Raw genomic sequence first — 16477 nt, 5'->3', positions numbered from 1 at the left:
CAGGAATGGACAGGACAAGCAACTCAACTCTCCTCGCTGAAATCATATTGACAGGAAATATGGCTCCTTCAGATGAACTCTGAGACGTTTCGTCTGGTTTATCATTCTCATGCCCGCTTGTGAGGGTTGGCAGCTGATACAGATTTTCTCAGGCTCAATCAGCTGAGCGGCTTGAGGTAAAGGAGATCAATACTTTTCATTTTTTACCACAGAGGCAATATCGACCGTCTGGAGCAGCCTCTTCAGTGGGCACAGAGAGGCTTTCTGCACCACGATAAGAGGCGTATTATTTTAATCAGCCTCATCTTTCATCTGATCCCTCTTATCTGTCGCCCGTAAACAGGAAGATGGTGGAGGACATGGTGGCAATACAAAAAGCTTGACAGAATGATTTGGAGTCACATAGGTGTTTTTAAAAAACGGGTTGATTCATGTGTGAATCAGCGACTTCTAATTTTTTTACACCCTTTTTTTAAATTAAAGTCAGTGCTAATAGAATGACATGCTATCAGGTTGCGAAAACAGGCAGGCTCATAGATGCAACCACCACCATAATGTGCCATTGCTATTACATCCAAACCTAGAAGTAAGCACAGTCAACTCATACAGATAACTGGAGTTTTAGCACTCACCATTGGTAGCAAAAGTGTTACAATACTTTTAGTACAAAGTACATCAGAAATAATTTGTCACTGGAGAGAGGCAAAGAGAATTAATTAAGAGCAAGAACTACCATCAGACTGTTCTATTCAAAGGAAATGCAGAGTGTGATTAGCAATGAACAGATAAAGAAACTGGAACTAAGGCTCTGAAATACTTACTGTCTAATGGTTATAAAAGTGACAGGCCAGCCAACAGCTTTCAGCCAGTGGAAGCATCGTAGACCTGTGAACCACGGAGTACCCCGTCTGTTGCCCTGTGACTACTGGGATCGGTTCCAGACCTGCCCGAATGGGATAAATGCCAAATGGATGAATGGATCATACTTTATCAACATGCTGTAAATACATGGCTCACTGTTACATGTCACCTGTTACATTAGGCGGCCTTCATAGTCAGGGGTTAAAGTACCAGCGTCTGGTACCTTCAGTTAGTGAGCAATTAAATCTAATAGGTTTCATATTGATTTTGAATGAGTTATAGTGTTGCTTTCAGTGACGGCATGGAGATACTTGCTCAGTACCTAATCAATCCAACTTCCAATCTAACTTTATTTATATAGCAGTTCAAAAACAACAAAGTCGACCAGTGCTTTCCAATAATAAAACAGAGATAGCAGTTAAAAACCATACATTAAGCAGACAAAGAAATAAATATAAATAACAATAAAATGAATGCATAAATGAAAAAGAAGATACAAATAAATCAGTATATATATTAAATATTAAAACAAGAGTAAAATAGACAATAAGATATACAATGAATAAAATTAACAAAATAAAAAGATTAAGAGAAAAACAGCTGACTAAAACTGGCTACAAGCTGACTCTGCCACAGCAAAATCTCCAGTGTTAAATTAACACTAGAGAGTGTCTATATGGGTCCACACCTCTGAGTGTTAAATACAACACTGTTGAGGGTTAAATTAACACTTTTGACAGTGTTATATGTTTAAAAGTAACTTAGTCAGTTTTGAAGATTAACAATGGCTAACACTGAGCAGTGCTGGTTTTCTAACACTGGAATATTTCTAACATTTTGAGTTATTTTCCAGTGTTAGAAAATCAGCACTCTATGCAGCCAGGAGGCAGCCTGGGATCGAACCACCGACCTTCTGATTAGTGGCTGACCTGCTCTGCCACCTGAGCTACAGCCACGCCCACAAAGTGAAAGTGATTTAAACATTTCAAGTGTTGGGGCCAGCCTAATATGGAGGGGCAGTTTATTCCATAATCAGAATTAAACGGACAGTCCCACCCTTAACAAGAAATCTTTTTGCTTTCATCCTTGCGATGTACTCATGGTGCAGATGTTAAGTTTTGATCACTGCTCTTTAACACTTAGCTCGAGCTACAGAAGATCAGTGAGCCTAAACAGAGTTTCTTTATAAATGGCAGTTAATTTTAAAGACAACTTTTCTAATGATAAAATAAATTTCAGGAAAAACACAAACTTTTCCTGCGCAGTTTCCACAAAATCTGTCTGCAAGCTACGTGTTGCTGTATTTCCACTGGAAGGGAAAAAATACATTAACGTGCAAAACTCAGAGACAGAGAAACATATAAGAAAAACAGGACAAGAGAAGGCGATGAGAAATTATTTGAAACGGTCTGACAGCAGAGTTTACTACAGGCAGGCATTGGAGTGGAGTGGACATCGAATGTGCCACCTCTGCTTGACAATAGATCACGCTTGAGTAACATGAAAAAGTGATCCTGCCTTAGACCCTGCTCATCACAAATTTAAATGGATAACATATATAAAATTATTATATATAAATTATTCACCTACAGTGAATGAAATGAAATCATCTCTAAACATGTTTTATTTCTTCTGTAAAGTTCAATATGGGAATCTGTGGATGTGACCATGTTTTGAACCAGCCTCAAGTGGCAGCTAGAGGAACTGCAGTATAGCATTTCTTTACTGGCTTATTGTTTAAGCCCCAAAGGTTGCAGCTTAAACAGTACACATCAACCTACTACTTCTCCTCTGGCTGCTGTGGACCCAAGACTTGTTACCTCTGCTGCTACAGATTTACTGTTTACAGCTTTATTGCTGTGGCAGCCACGACTCAGCAAGTCAAACCCATTGATCGCAGGTTTGGTGTTTTGATCCCCAGCACTTCCCTGAAGTGTCCTTGAGCAACACGCTTAATCCCTAACTTGTTTATAACAGTAAATCTAGGGCCTTACATGGATGCCTCAGCACTGGTTTATGAGCGGCAGAATGCAAAAGCACATTGTAAAATCCTTTGGATAATGGGTATTTAAGAGTGAAACTACGTGTTCTGCGTCTGCAAGAATCCATTCTGCTGACATGCTGTTTAGCATGACTCTGAAGCCCACCTAGATGCCGAGGTGGTGCTGACACAGTGCTTTGACCTGCCTGCGGATGGGGGCGAGCGAAAAATCGTTTCTATTTTGGGACAAGTGAAAAATGGTTTCCATCTTGAGATCACCATTATCATGAGCTGCAATAACAGATAGCTGTGTAAACACTCAGAGGAGCCAGGAGACAATGTAATGGTCATATTATCATAAGAAAACAATGACTATTTATATCCACATGCATGCACACTCTATGATGAAGCTATAATATTTCAGAGAAGAAGAATCATGTGATCCCGTACTATCATGCAGCCTTATGAAGAGGAGAACAGTTGGGTTCCATCACAGTTTTTCAGGAGGCAGAGAAACCAACAAACTGCTTATTGAAAATTTATTCATTGACCAAACTGGCATATGAAATGCAAACCATTTCCATAAAGTGGCAAAAAGAGGCAGATGCAATACAAAGATAATGGCTGCACTAGTAAAGTTGTTGTTTCAGTGCACTAATAGACTCTTGAGGATAAACTGTTGTTCAGAAGTCGTAGAAAGAAAATGACGTAATTATTCTGACAAATTAAATCATGTGAACCCCTGCTTTTGTCCTTAAGTTTTGATAGTCTCCATTAATGCAATTCGAAACGATTACTTGTCTCACTTTATTGGATTTCTTTGTAAAAGTTGCAGCAGATCCTCATATAAGTCCTTCCAAATGGTCCATGTGACTGCAGAGAAACAGGGTGTGTGAAAATCCCACTTTTACAATGGAGGCTATTAAGTTTAGTTGACTGTAACTGTTTTGTGGTGGTCAGGGAAAAGTCATTGTCATGGTAGATGGGATACATTGGGTTCTTTTCTCTTTAACCCAGCTCACTTCAGTCCATTATGTTTTGTTTCATCGTGACAAGGTTACAATAACCAGGCACCTCAGTGCCGCCAAATGCTGATTACCTTAAACTATCGCTGCCAGCTCCCATTCAGCCTCCCTATGAATCACTTCTGCTACATCCATTGTGTGACACAAACCAGAGATAGTGAGGAATTTACTCTCTCTGTGCACCTCTGCTGTCAGGAATGTCAAAGTTTCGTTCTTCTGGGGCTGGAAAATATATTTTCAGATCGAAACCATTTATTATTAGAAGACACTTGATTTTTTTGAGCCCAAGAGATGCTGAAATATTTCTTAATGATCATCCAGTTCAATAAGCTCACCAAGATTGTAGTCAAGGGACTCAACCTTCTTAAAGACATGTGACCCATGCTTCCACTTTAAGCAGTCCCACACAGATTTACCCAATAATCCTTGCTGACAATTTACCAGCGAGAGCTTTCAGGATGGTAAAGGAGATTAGCTAAACAAATACAGCACCTTTTGGAGGCTAAATCTTTCTTCAAGGAGACTGGTGAGGAAAAGGCCTCTGTGCAGGGTAATAAAGACAATGAATGGTGTGCGTGTGTGACGACAGGATGATCAGATAGCTACCGAGGACAGCCTGTGCCCTGGAAAATCACACATTTCATCTTTACAGCATTCAAGCGTCACTCACTGTTGAAGTGTCCTTGAGCAAAAGCTTTATGCGAAAATTGAAGAACAGAAAACTGAAAAACAGTGACTTGCTTTTACAAGCCTCTGATCCTCTGGTGTCTATGACCTTTTTGAGAGTAATAGGCTACAGGTAACAAGGTCTTTCTTTTGCTTTGTGTAAAAACAGGGAATTAAATAAAGGAGCCACAAGGTCTCCACCTGGAGATCAATAGGGTGCATTAAAGCACTGACGACTTGTGACTTTTGAGAGTGGTGGATAACTAATACAGTTTCATCATTTTTGCAATTTAATAAATGAGATTATAAGATGATCTGAATGTTATTATGGGTTTTCTCTTTTTTCCCCTCACTGCAACATGCAGTGACATGAAAACCTCAAGGATGGATATCACATCAATTGTACCTTGTTGGAAAAAATAGTATTCATAGAGCAGTCCTTCAAGTACAAATCTCCATAAAACAGAAATATATGTAAACGAAAACTCTGTCAGTCCCAATTCATGTTCAGCTAAGCCATTGTGGAAGTGTCAAAAATCTGCATTCTGCAGTGGCAAAAGCAAGTTCCTGCATAAACAACCCCTCTTCTCACTTAAGACTCAATTAATACATTCCTGTTCAATTTACACTTTATTAGAAACACTGGTTCAGCTGCTCACCAACACACCTAATCAGCCAGACTGCTTCAAGCTGATGAGCAATAGTATCCTAAATAACCACTCATTACAACCAAGGTATGACTTTGACCATAGCACGGTTGTTGGTACCAGAGACGCTACTCTACTGGGATTTTCCCCTCAAATATTTCTAGGCTTCACAGGGAATGGTCCAAAAAAGTAAATATCCATTGAGTTCTCTGGCAGAAAATCTCTTGATGCTGTGGAGTTTAGAGGAGAATGGCCAGACTGCTGTGAGCTGACAGGAATGCATCAGTAACCACTTGTTACAAACGAGGTATGCAGAAGAGCATCTCTGAATGCACAGTACATCAAGCCCTGAAACAAGCAGACTTGCAACAGCAGAAGACCATACCTGGGGTCACGCCTGTCTGCTAATATGAGAAAACTGTTATTTGTTTTCTTTAATTTAGCAAAAGTGACAAACAATCACACTATGCTCTCACTATCCTTCATGCAGTGTGAGAAACACAACCCAGTCCATATGTCCTTGGAGAGACTGTCTGAAAAATACAGGCTGTTATCCTTGTTTCCCTTACCTTACCTGATACGATGGCCACTCTTCACCTTCTAAGAAAGCATAAAAAATAGCTACAAACACAATTTGATTTTAACATGGTCAGACAGCAAACCTGAAGAATTTGTCCTGAGAGACTACACAACAGCTCTTATTCTAGCCTGAGAGTAATATGTAAAATTGTCACATTTTGAGAGGGGCTAAAATAAATCTGAAAGATATAAGCATGTTTTTGGCCCTCGGCTCTCACTGCTGCTAGTGAGAGCCAAGGGAAACAACACACACCTGTGCTTTCTTACCTGATATTGTTCGCTCCTCTTATCCTTATTTGTTTTCAGAATTACACTTACTTGTATCACATCTCTTTACGGTTGGTTGTTTTTTTTTTCTTAGGTTTTGAAAAGACAAGCGTTTCCTTTGAGAGTTTATCTATTTGCTTTGTGATTGCCTCCTTATATCTCCTCTCTGTCTCACTCAGATAAATGTGTTTCATTTTTGTTGTGGAAATTGTTATAAGAAGCTCTGCCATCAGCTGCCTCAATGGTCTACTTGGATTCTTTCTTCACAGGTGTACAGAGAGCCGAACTGTGTAATTTTGTCTAAACAGAACAATTTAGTGTATGAAATAGTTTGGGGTATAATTTTGACTTAATGTGGGGACCTCCTGATGATTACTAGTGTACCAGCAGTGCCAGTCTATAGTAGTAAAGGCAATTTTAGCTGCAGATGTAGTTCTTGGTGCAAAAATGTTTACCATCTGTTATCTGTAAGAATTCTCAAAAAGACGATAGTTTTGTTCATTAATTAATTAACTTATTGAGCCCACAATCCTTGAAGTTGGCCTTTCTAGTCAGTATATTTCAGATAAGGTGCAGCTCTTCCAGCCTTAAACCGGGTATCGCCCCTTTAGGGGACGCCCAAAAACAGAGCAGATCTACAAAATTGCAAATTTTACATAAGCTAGTCAAAACTGGCAGTTGGCATTGTGCAGCTATGCTTCTTTAACTGTACTCCAACAGCTTGTGCCAAGCGGAGATTTATTTTAGTTTGTACCTGTGATCTGTGAAGCAAGGCACATATAAAAGAAGCATCCAATTAATGGTCCTCTCCTCCAGGCATTTGGAGGCAAATACTAATGCGAACTCCCATTAACTCCCAACATGAATGACACTCACCATTGCCCAATGAAATTTCTGTAACCGGGTACTAAATTGTGATTTATTTATTTTTATGAGGAAACTGCTCTGAGGCATTGTGGGAGATGGAGTTATTCAGTTAATGTAGTTTAACAACGACAAACAAGACGTGTCTCGTTTTCGTGTTCAAAATTCATGTAACTGTATTTCAAACGTGGAGCGTAATGTTGGTCTTCTGTTGCTGCCAGTTCAGTGAATTTTGGTGCTGTCGGGTTAATGGAGGTGCTTTGTGTTTACGTCATTTTGTCGATTTCTTTTATATGCCCTTTTATTTGCTTGCTGTTTTAGCTGTGTTTGTTTTGTGTGAGGCTTTAGCTTTCATAAGAGACCTGGTGTAGAGGTCCATGGAACTGGATGATGATCCATGATGGCTTCACTTCGATGGAGACACAAATTAATGACAAAGGCATCAAAATGTACAAAAGACGTATCACGCCACGCCTGCTTCATTAGCCCATATGTTCAATATGTTTTTAATCATATTCAACAAAAAAACCACAAAAATAATTATATTGTATTACACTACACTACCTTGTAGACTCGCTACATGATAGAAGTAGTTCCAAACATGCAGATATTTTGCAGCTCTCTCTCCTCAGAGTCCGACTGTGCCGCTCTGCTGGGCTGGCACAGATGCCTGTGATCCATCATTACCAGGCACAGCCAATGCGAAGTCACCTCATCCCCACACTATCTCTGCAGGCTGTCTGCTAATTAGGGGAAGCACAGAGTTGTGAAGTAGCTGCGGTGTAATAAAATAACATCTACAGTTCGAGTTATGCGCACGCTCCCAACGTGGAGCAGTGATATTTTAGCTCGCTGAGGGTATGTTTAAATATGCCGTTATATCAAGTTTTCCTCCAAAATTAGATAACTTCCACTGGAAGCAGCACAAAATTGAAATTAAATGGAAAAGTGTATTCCAGTAAATAGCTCGAGCTGGAAGTTAAGAGCTCAGTGACACATGCTTTTAAAAAGTCCATGCAGCATGAGTTAAAATGAGAAAAATCATGCTGATGAATGATTTATCATTGTGTATTTCTATTTTTTTCCCCAGGCTGTATTTATTACAGTTATGTGTCACCACTTGTCAGAAACCAATTTAATTGTTCACAGCAAACAAATGCCAGTAAATGTTGATGACTGCTTTCAGCTGATCTTTGAAGTGACATTGGGTGTATCGCCCACATAGCGGTGTAAAACCACATGTCCTACCAATTGCTGAAATGCTACCGGTGCTGCACCTGGCAGCTGCTTTCTGTTGGCTGTTTCACAGCTTCACGATGATTTGGTTGCTCGCAGGATGCCATGCACAGATTCTTGGTGCTGCGCCAAACTTTGAAAGCCAGAGATACACAAATGAGGAAGGGTAGGGCTGATGTGCCATATCTGGTGCTCCGTGGATTAAATTAAATCATGTTGCAATCCACATAAGGGTCTTTGTCAGGTCTAAATGTCGTAATCTAATAGAATCCTGGGAGGGAGATACAAGCTGTAAGTACTTGTTCTTTATTTAATGGTATTTAGCACTCAGGGGGTATATGGCTATGTTTCTTGTGAACCATCTCCACTAGTATGCTTTAAAAGAATGCAATGTGTTTGAGATGAGCTGGCTGTTTTTTAATGTAAATTTTCAGCATTTTTAGCTTCAGTATCAGCTAAAAATGCTGTATCAGCTGATACTGAGTCATATCATCCTCAGTATCAGCCTGTTCTCACTCCTGGTTGAGGGCTGTATTGCATAAAATATGGCCAGAAGTATGCAGACAAATGAGCATTACATCCTCCTATTTCCAATACTGCCATACTGTCTAAGTGTCAAGTGTCTTAAACTTACCTTAAACTTACCTGGATGTGCTTTGGCATTTGCGCTGATACACCAAAGTTAGTGAATAATGATGGGAGCCTTTCACTGTAATTCATGTAAAGCAGCTCTCGGTGTCATATTTAAAAGCATGTTTACAATGAATCCTGTGGAGTGGCATATGTTAAAAGTGAAAGCAATACTGTTGCAGCAGATGGCTTCCGCTCCCAGAGCCTGGTTCTGCCGGAGGTTTCTTCCTGTTAAAAGGGAGTTTTTCCTTCCCACTGTTGCCAAGTGCTTGCTCAAAGGGGGTCAGATGATTGTTTTCTCTAGTCTACCTTACAATATAAACCACCTTGAGGTGACTGCTGTTGTGATTTGGCTCTATATAAATAACATTAAATTGCACTGAACTGAAAACACAAAGTGAAGCACACAAAATAATATGATCCACGGGTCTCTTTGCTGCCACATTTCTGACATATTGCTCTGCTGCATTTTAAAGTGCCAAATGTGAAATTAATCAGTCTTTAAAAGAAATGAACTGTTATCTCTCGCTGTTCACTGTTGCCATGGTTGGTGCATCACTCATGGAGACCAAAGGACAGTTTACATCTGGTGGCAGTGTTTTATGCGTTGACTTTATGCTGATCGCATAGGATAAAATACATAGAACAGGGCTCAGTTAGCCAAAATACCTGTCTACGTCTGTTCTCACGGGCACAAAAGACCATATAGTGTGAAAAAATAGATTGCACTTTCCATGACTGTTTCATGCTTTCTTGTGAGACTGAGCTAATTTACATCATAAAAGCAGCCTCACATTAAATGTATACAAAAGCATGTGGTCACGGTTTCATTTTATTTGGTGGTTGAGATTTTTTCAAGACATTAAACAGATGGTCAGGACTAATGTGTAAAACATTTTCTAGATATGCATTTAAATGAAATATGCACACACAAAAAAGGAAGAAAATAAAGACCAAAAAGCAAAAACTTAAAAATGAACCATGTATTATCAGTAGCCAGTTTTACGATAACACCCAAACAATTATCTGAAACATCATTACTGTCAAAACAGAAAATATATTGGCTGTACATTTGATATGTATTAAAAAGTCTTTGGGTTATTTTTAAATAAAAAATGTCCAGCTCCTAAAACAGGAAGGCTTGCTGACTTTCTTACTTGTCTTTTGCAATCAGAAGCTCATTATTGTTTTAAAGTATTAAAATAAGAGATCTCTATACAATGTGTTTAAAAACCAAATGATAAACTTTGAAGATAATCACTTTGATAAATCTGTGAACGATAATTAGCTGTAGCTCAGCTGTAAGTTTCCCCGTGGCTGGCCTGGTTATACTTGAACTATAACATAGCCCACATCAACGCTGCCACTCAGCAGCTGATTTTTTTACTATTAAGTGTTTTTTTGCTGAACTATTCTGGAACTCTCTCCTGCAATTATTTGATGTTTCCATTTAAAATTTTGAGGGGCGCTTTGTCAGCCTGACTGCAGCACAAACCATTTATTTCCAAAATCTGTATTAAAGGCCACCAGCTTTATTGAAAAATGTCTGTTTCATTTTCACACAGACCTTCCCAGAGGGGGATCAGATAGCTGTCGGAAGCAGAGCCAGACAATGTAGTCCCTCCTACCCCCCCACTCCCCTCTAGGACAATGACCCGCCACCGTATGTCCCTCCCACCCCCTCCTTTTTCATCCCGCAGACATATGAGCTCATGAGTTCCCTCGATCATTATCTTCAGATCAATTTTAGCGTGCATGAAGCAATTTTGTCTGATTCACCGCTCCCCAATGTCCTGTTCATGAGCAAGTGCCCACTTCAGCCACAGATACCTTGAACCAAAGTCTAATGAATTAAAGCTAACTGGACTAATTTTGAATCATTTTTCATTGGATGAACTGAAAGATGTAAGTGCACCGCGTATAATTAATCACATAAATTGCATAAATTAGCTCAGAGAGCTTTTTCTTATTTACATGTTCCACATATTTCATTGTACAAAATGTTTTGCTGTTTTTTTAAGAGGGGTCTTAGACCTGGCCACTTGGACAAAAAATACAGTCCAATGTATGTAAATATCTTTAGCTATTTTCCATTCTGTTATTATTCCTCTACCCAAATCTAATCCGGACTCCTGCAGCTTTAGAAATAAGCTAATTTCAGGCTGACAAAATTATGTTATGAGAATGGGAGTGACTGGATTGACTGAAAGGGCAATAAGGGACGATCAATGTGCAGATCCACGCTGGACTTTTAGCCCCACAGTATAGAATTCCCCGAGGCAGATTTATCTTCGATTTTCATGACATTTAGACACTCGTTGTAGTCTTTGGAACAGTAACCCACAGCTGCGACTCTTCCCAGTTCATCCAGTTCAGCCCTGCTTTCCCACACAGGAACTGAATGATCAGTGCCGTGCTGAGAATCTCTGAGGGCCGAGGGCCTCAGAAAAAAAAAAAAGAAGGAGAAACTCTTCTCCTGTGAAAGGGTGAAGGACTTCTTTCAGTTATTTTATTTTGATTCGCTGGAAGGGTTCTTCATCAGACTAAAGCTCCCTGGTCTGAAACGTAAAGCCGACCCATAAGTACATTCTTTCTAGTGGTCAATAGGGTGTGACTGCTCCAGTTGTAAAAACTACAAGATCTGTGATCTCAGTAAACACTTGCCTGATGAGTTTACGACCTCAAACGCTAGTTTCAAGCCTATGAATTGAACATGATGTTCATTTTGTAAATTATGGTTCTCCTTAGCATCCAGAAAGATACCCTTAACAGAGTATGACTAAGACTGTACTGTATGATCATGTAGTTTCAGAGCCACCCTGCATTTCAGAGAGCTAAAATGATGGTGACAATAAAGACGCAGCTCAATTCTTCAAAAACCAGACTCTGCTAACCAGAGGGAGATGTCACGGATACCTTCTCTTCTATACAGTCTACGCCAGAAATGAAGCACTTCGGTCATTCTCGACTGAGTTTCAGAGCACTTTTGTTTATCACTGCTGTACTTTGTCCAATGACAAGGGTACTTGTGCAAAACAGCGAACTGGTCTTAAAGGCATTTTTGGCACACACAAATACTCCTTTGATGTGACATTAAGGCAACAATAGTGCCAGTTCATGAAGGCTATAAAGAAAGGGTGCTTTCATCACCTTCTGCCACTGGTATAAATGTACAAATCTGGTGAGAACCTCCCCCATCAGCATAGCAAGCATTCCAGTGTCAGCAGCCCTCAGTCTGAATGACTTTAAGCAAGGCGGGCTCCATGGGTCACAGGCATCACTTACCTACATGCAGGAAAACATCTCTGTGAAAACATGGATGGAGAGAAGTTTTTTTTTTCCTCCATAAAAACATGTGAGAGATGTATGTGTGTGCATATGTATATTTTTGTGAATTTGCACCCTCTGGCTTTTGTGCACAAGTGTGAGTTTGTGTGTTTGTGTTTGCAGAGGTCATGTATACAGAAGAGTTCAATCAGGTGCCACACACAGACCTACAAGTGCAGATTCAACGGGAATAACTCAGACCTCCCACGTCTTTCTGCGTCTGAGTCAACCTGTCATCATGCATCTTCCTCACACCCCACCACCCCCTCTCTCAACTCCTATTTCACCTTAATTTGTGTATTCTTCACCGCGGCCAAATCTTTTATTAGAGGCTATTCTTCTTCTAACCGTAACATCTAAAACCTACGTGGAGCAGTGTAGCGAGGCCAGCTGGTAAGGCTCAGGCAGGAGTTTTCGACAGAGCGATGAAGGAGAAGAGGCCGAGGAATAAACTAGTCCCTCAAGGGAGATATAAACATTTACCTTTCCATAAGGGGATGGCCGTAGCATTGCAAGCAGTTGGAAAAGAGCCACAGAGAAAGAAAAAAGGTGAAAGTAAAAGGAAGCAAGATAGATAGAAATGGAAGTGTGTGACTCATCAGTGGCCCTTAAAGCAGTTTATTCAAACAACAGCAGCTGACCTGGACACTTCTTTTCTAAAATCCTTTTAACAACAAGCAGAGCAGATCATGTAAATATGACTGTAACCACCATCAGGTATTAAACTGCAGTGACCAGAATGCATTCTGTGTTTAATGAGTAGTTTTAACATTTAACCCTGACTTACCCCCAAAAATCTAAGCAGTATGCTTTGCTGCGTCTGTTATTTTTTTATTGGGCTAACTTTTTTATTTATTTATTTATTTTTTTTAAATCCACCTAACGTCACTTTGTATGGAGCAAAGAGCCACATAGTCTGCAGTCCCAACGAGCTGTTGGTAACACCACATTTAAATGTATTTATAGATCAATAATTAGTGGCTGATTTGCAGGCCAGGCTGTAATTATTTGGACTGTTACACTCGTCTTTGTTCTTTAAGCTCCGCACTTCAGCATTCAATTTGACATTTAAGAAATACACACTAATAAAGTCCTTAGTCTCATCTGCTTTCATGGGGATATTGCACATGGAGAGGGGAAAACAGCATACAGGCGCTGTCCCACGCCTACGTCCTCCCATAACAGCGCAAACACAAGGTTGTAACCAACTGAATGAATCTTTCCTCATTTTAGGTCGACAAAGGTTAATTCAAAACTTTTCTTTGACTTTCCAGATGCGCCACGTTGCACAATGTAGCCAACTTTATGTAAATGAGGAGCGTGCTATTCGACACCCCCCTCGCTCAAAATGCAACGCGACACCACAAGAATGCATTGCATGACTGCTCACACAGGCTGTGAATTCTAAGTGTGGAAATGATGGCCCCTGTGGACATGTACCTTCACAGGAAAGAGGTTGCATGCAGCTCAGTTATTGCAATAACTATATAAAAAAGGACAGTAAGTGGTGATGTCAGGCAATAAAAGGTGATGGATAACATTCATTAGATAAGAAAGAAATGCCAGTGAACAAACCTCAGAATGTGCCTCTATGGTCCTTGGAGAATGCTCTTGTAAGGAGCTAACATCAGAGACTAAGGCTTGCAGTATTTCTGTGGGGATAGATTTGGACTGCATGAAAAGAAATGTCCTCTGCATTTTTTAACCACAAAGTAAGCTCATACATTTGATTCATATTTTACTTGCAAAAACTGAAAATCTATGCAGAGGTGGGAAACCAGGCAAGGTTTGAAGTCTTTCATCATAACCATGTCTGCCTTTAGACCTGGTTGGATGAAACAAACGAGTCTAAAGCGGTTTGCTTTGAGTATTACTTGCATATATTTCCTCCCCAAGTGTTTCTTTTCCCACTCATATGGAAAACAATTTAATAAAACATTTAATCACTTTAACAAAAGTCTTAGAAAAGTTGATATGAACACAGATACTTTCATGTAATTTTGTTGTATGCGATTGGGATGCATCTGCTTTATGAATGGAGTCAAGCTCAGCTGCATATGTATTAGATCACTTGATCTCAGTGCCCTTTTATTTGGTTTTAGTTTTTCTTATAAGCTATTGTAGCCACTTCAGTTGACCATGCATCACTGATGACTTTGAATATTCATTTTCATCACTCTCTTTGGTACACACCGTAAAAACTATAAGAAAATAAAACAAAAACTTTACAGCACACTTCCCTCTGTCTTTTTCAAAATCTCTCATGTTTGCATGCGACAACAAAAAAATCCCAAATATGCTGAAAGGGGCCGGTGCCTCTATAATGCTTTTCTATTTCAACTGAGCAAGCGTTTTGTTTTTCAAAGCACTTTTTACAGACCTCATTCCCTACTAGCGCTTTTTTTCTATACTTAACCATCTTGTCTAGTATTTCCAAACACACTTGTACAGATGCATTTAGTCACTTAAGGTTCAGTAGCTTGAAGATACTTCAACATGCAGACTGGAGTGACCGGAGATCGATCCACTACTTTTCCATTTGGTAGACAACCTGCTCTACCTCTTAAAGCCGTCACTCAAAATAGGTGTTACTGTCCAAATAAAGGTATATAGGCAGCATCGCATGCAGTATAAACAAGTTAAGGAGACACAAATCCCTTTGGGGTTGTGTCAGGAAGGACATCTAGCATAAAAATCTGCCAAATAAGGAAGCAGCTGAAAGCAGCTTTTACACAGAATGTAAACAAATAAAGGCTGCACCTGTGCACCTGGACCACATGCAAATTAAGGTTGTTTTGGGACTGTATGTGTTTCCTCTGCATCTGTTCTAGCTCTCACCACAATGTCATGCTCTCGACTAAACTTCGGTCATATGACCAGTTACAATCTACATGAACCAAACGTTACATAAAGGCCACATTTTCCCTCTTCTTTTATACAGTTTTGATCATTTTTTAATAACTGAACTGTGTAAAATGTTTCTGGAACAGTTACGACTGCTTTTGCCTGCCTATAGGTATCTCACATCTGCAAGCCACTTTGCAACCCACCTCTACCCAACTCTTCTTCATGCTGTGTCTGACACATAGTATAAAAGACTGAAGTAGCTGTGAAGCTGTGATGTCACCAATTGGTTTATCTCTACTTCATCTGTTCTGAAGTAGAGATGAGCATTCAAGCCATCGCCCTCTGCAACTGGATATGATGAAAGAGAAGGTGAGCTGACTATGAGACCACAGTTTCAAAAGATCAAGGTTACAGCTGTGCTGTCCCCATAGACTCCTATAGAAAGGGAAGTATTTTTGCAACCTCAGGTATCGCCCTTAAATCCAGCTTTAAGGCACTTCTGCATTGGCTTCGGAAGCTACAGTATGCCCCTTTTTTATACCGTCTGTGGCCCTGTCCTGTGCTGAGGTGTCGCTGCTGCTCTCCTGGGTCACAGAATCGAATCAGGCTGCCAAATACAAAATTATAGGACAGAAGATAGGATTGAGCTTCTAAAGACTGTTGTTAATGTATAGCTTTTTCTTTTGTTTCATGTTTTTTCTCCACATCATATAAATATAAATTGGAAATATAAAATCAAGATTTCACTTAAGATCTTTTTTAGCCGTGCATACACAAAGCCCGAATTAATCAACAAAACATAAATGACTCAAGCTGTTACAGCAGATATTTAACTTTTAGTAATAAAAAGAAGCAATTTGTTCAGTTCTTTGCTTGCAAGATAGAAATATTGAAATGGATTTTTCTTTACAGAGCACAACGTGATTACAGTCTGTTTACCAGCTGCTAATGGAAGAGGACTGGGAGGCTGTAATGCCTGTGTCACTACATAAACACTCAGTGGCACTTTGATGGTGCTCCTTTATTGCAGATTGCATTCATAAACAACAGGGGGAAAAAAAAGCTGAACAATCTGCACCCTCGCTCTGCTTATGTGTGTGTGTGATTCAGAACTCCTGTGGAAAAACTGTGTGTGATATATACATCAAAATGAAATCTCATTCCTCTCTGTGTGTGACAGTCGAATCATAAGGCCATGAGAAACATTAGGATGCTGTGTGTTGTGCTGGCAGCCCCACTGACCCTAATTTATAATGACTCCATTGTCTTGGGGAACACAGACGTATATCAGGCATAAATGAAGTAGGACAGGCACTTTAGCTGGGGAGATGAGGTGATTATAGCTCATGGATTAGTCTGCCTGGGTGAGGTGGATCATCAGCCCCGGGGTGTGCGCACACACATACACACATGCATGCACATGCACAAAAGTAGAATACGCTCAAACACGCACACACACAAATCACTTGACCAGCCGGTTTGCGTATGCACACTGATGAGTTTGCAAGACGCACACATGCATGCACACTTGTGCACACACAATGACC

This window comes from Mchenga conophoros, linkage group LG7 (assembly GCF_057382185.1).
Source record: "Mchenga conophoros isolate Kocher_MC1m ecotype Shallow Benthic linkage group LG7, M_conophoros_male_GT1.1, whole genome shotgun sequence".
Classification (NCBI taxonomy): domain Eukaryota; kingdom Metazoa; phylum Chordata; class Actinopteri; order Cichliformes; family Cichlidae; genus Mchenga; species Mchenga conophoros.
This window is presented reverse-complemented; position numbering follows the sequence as displayed.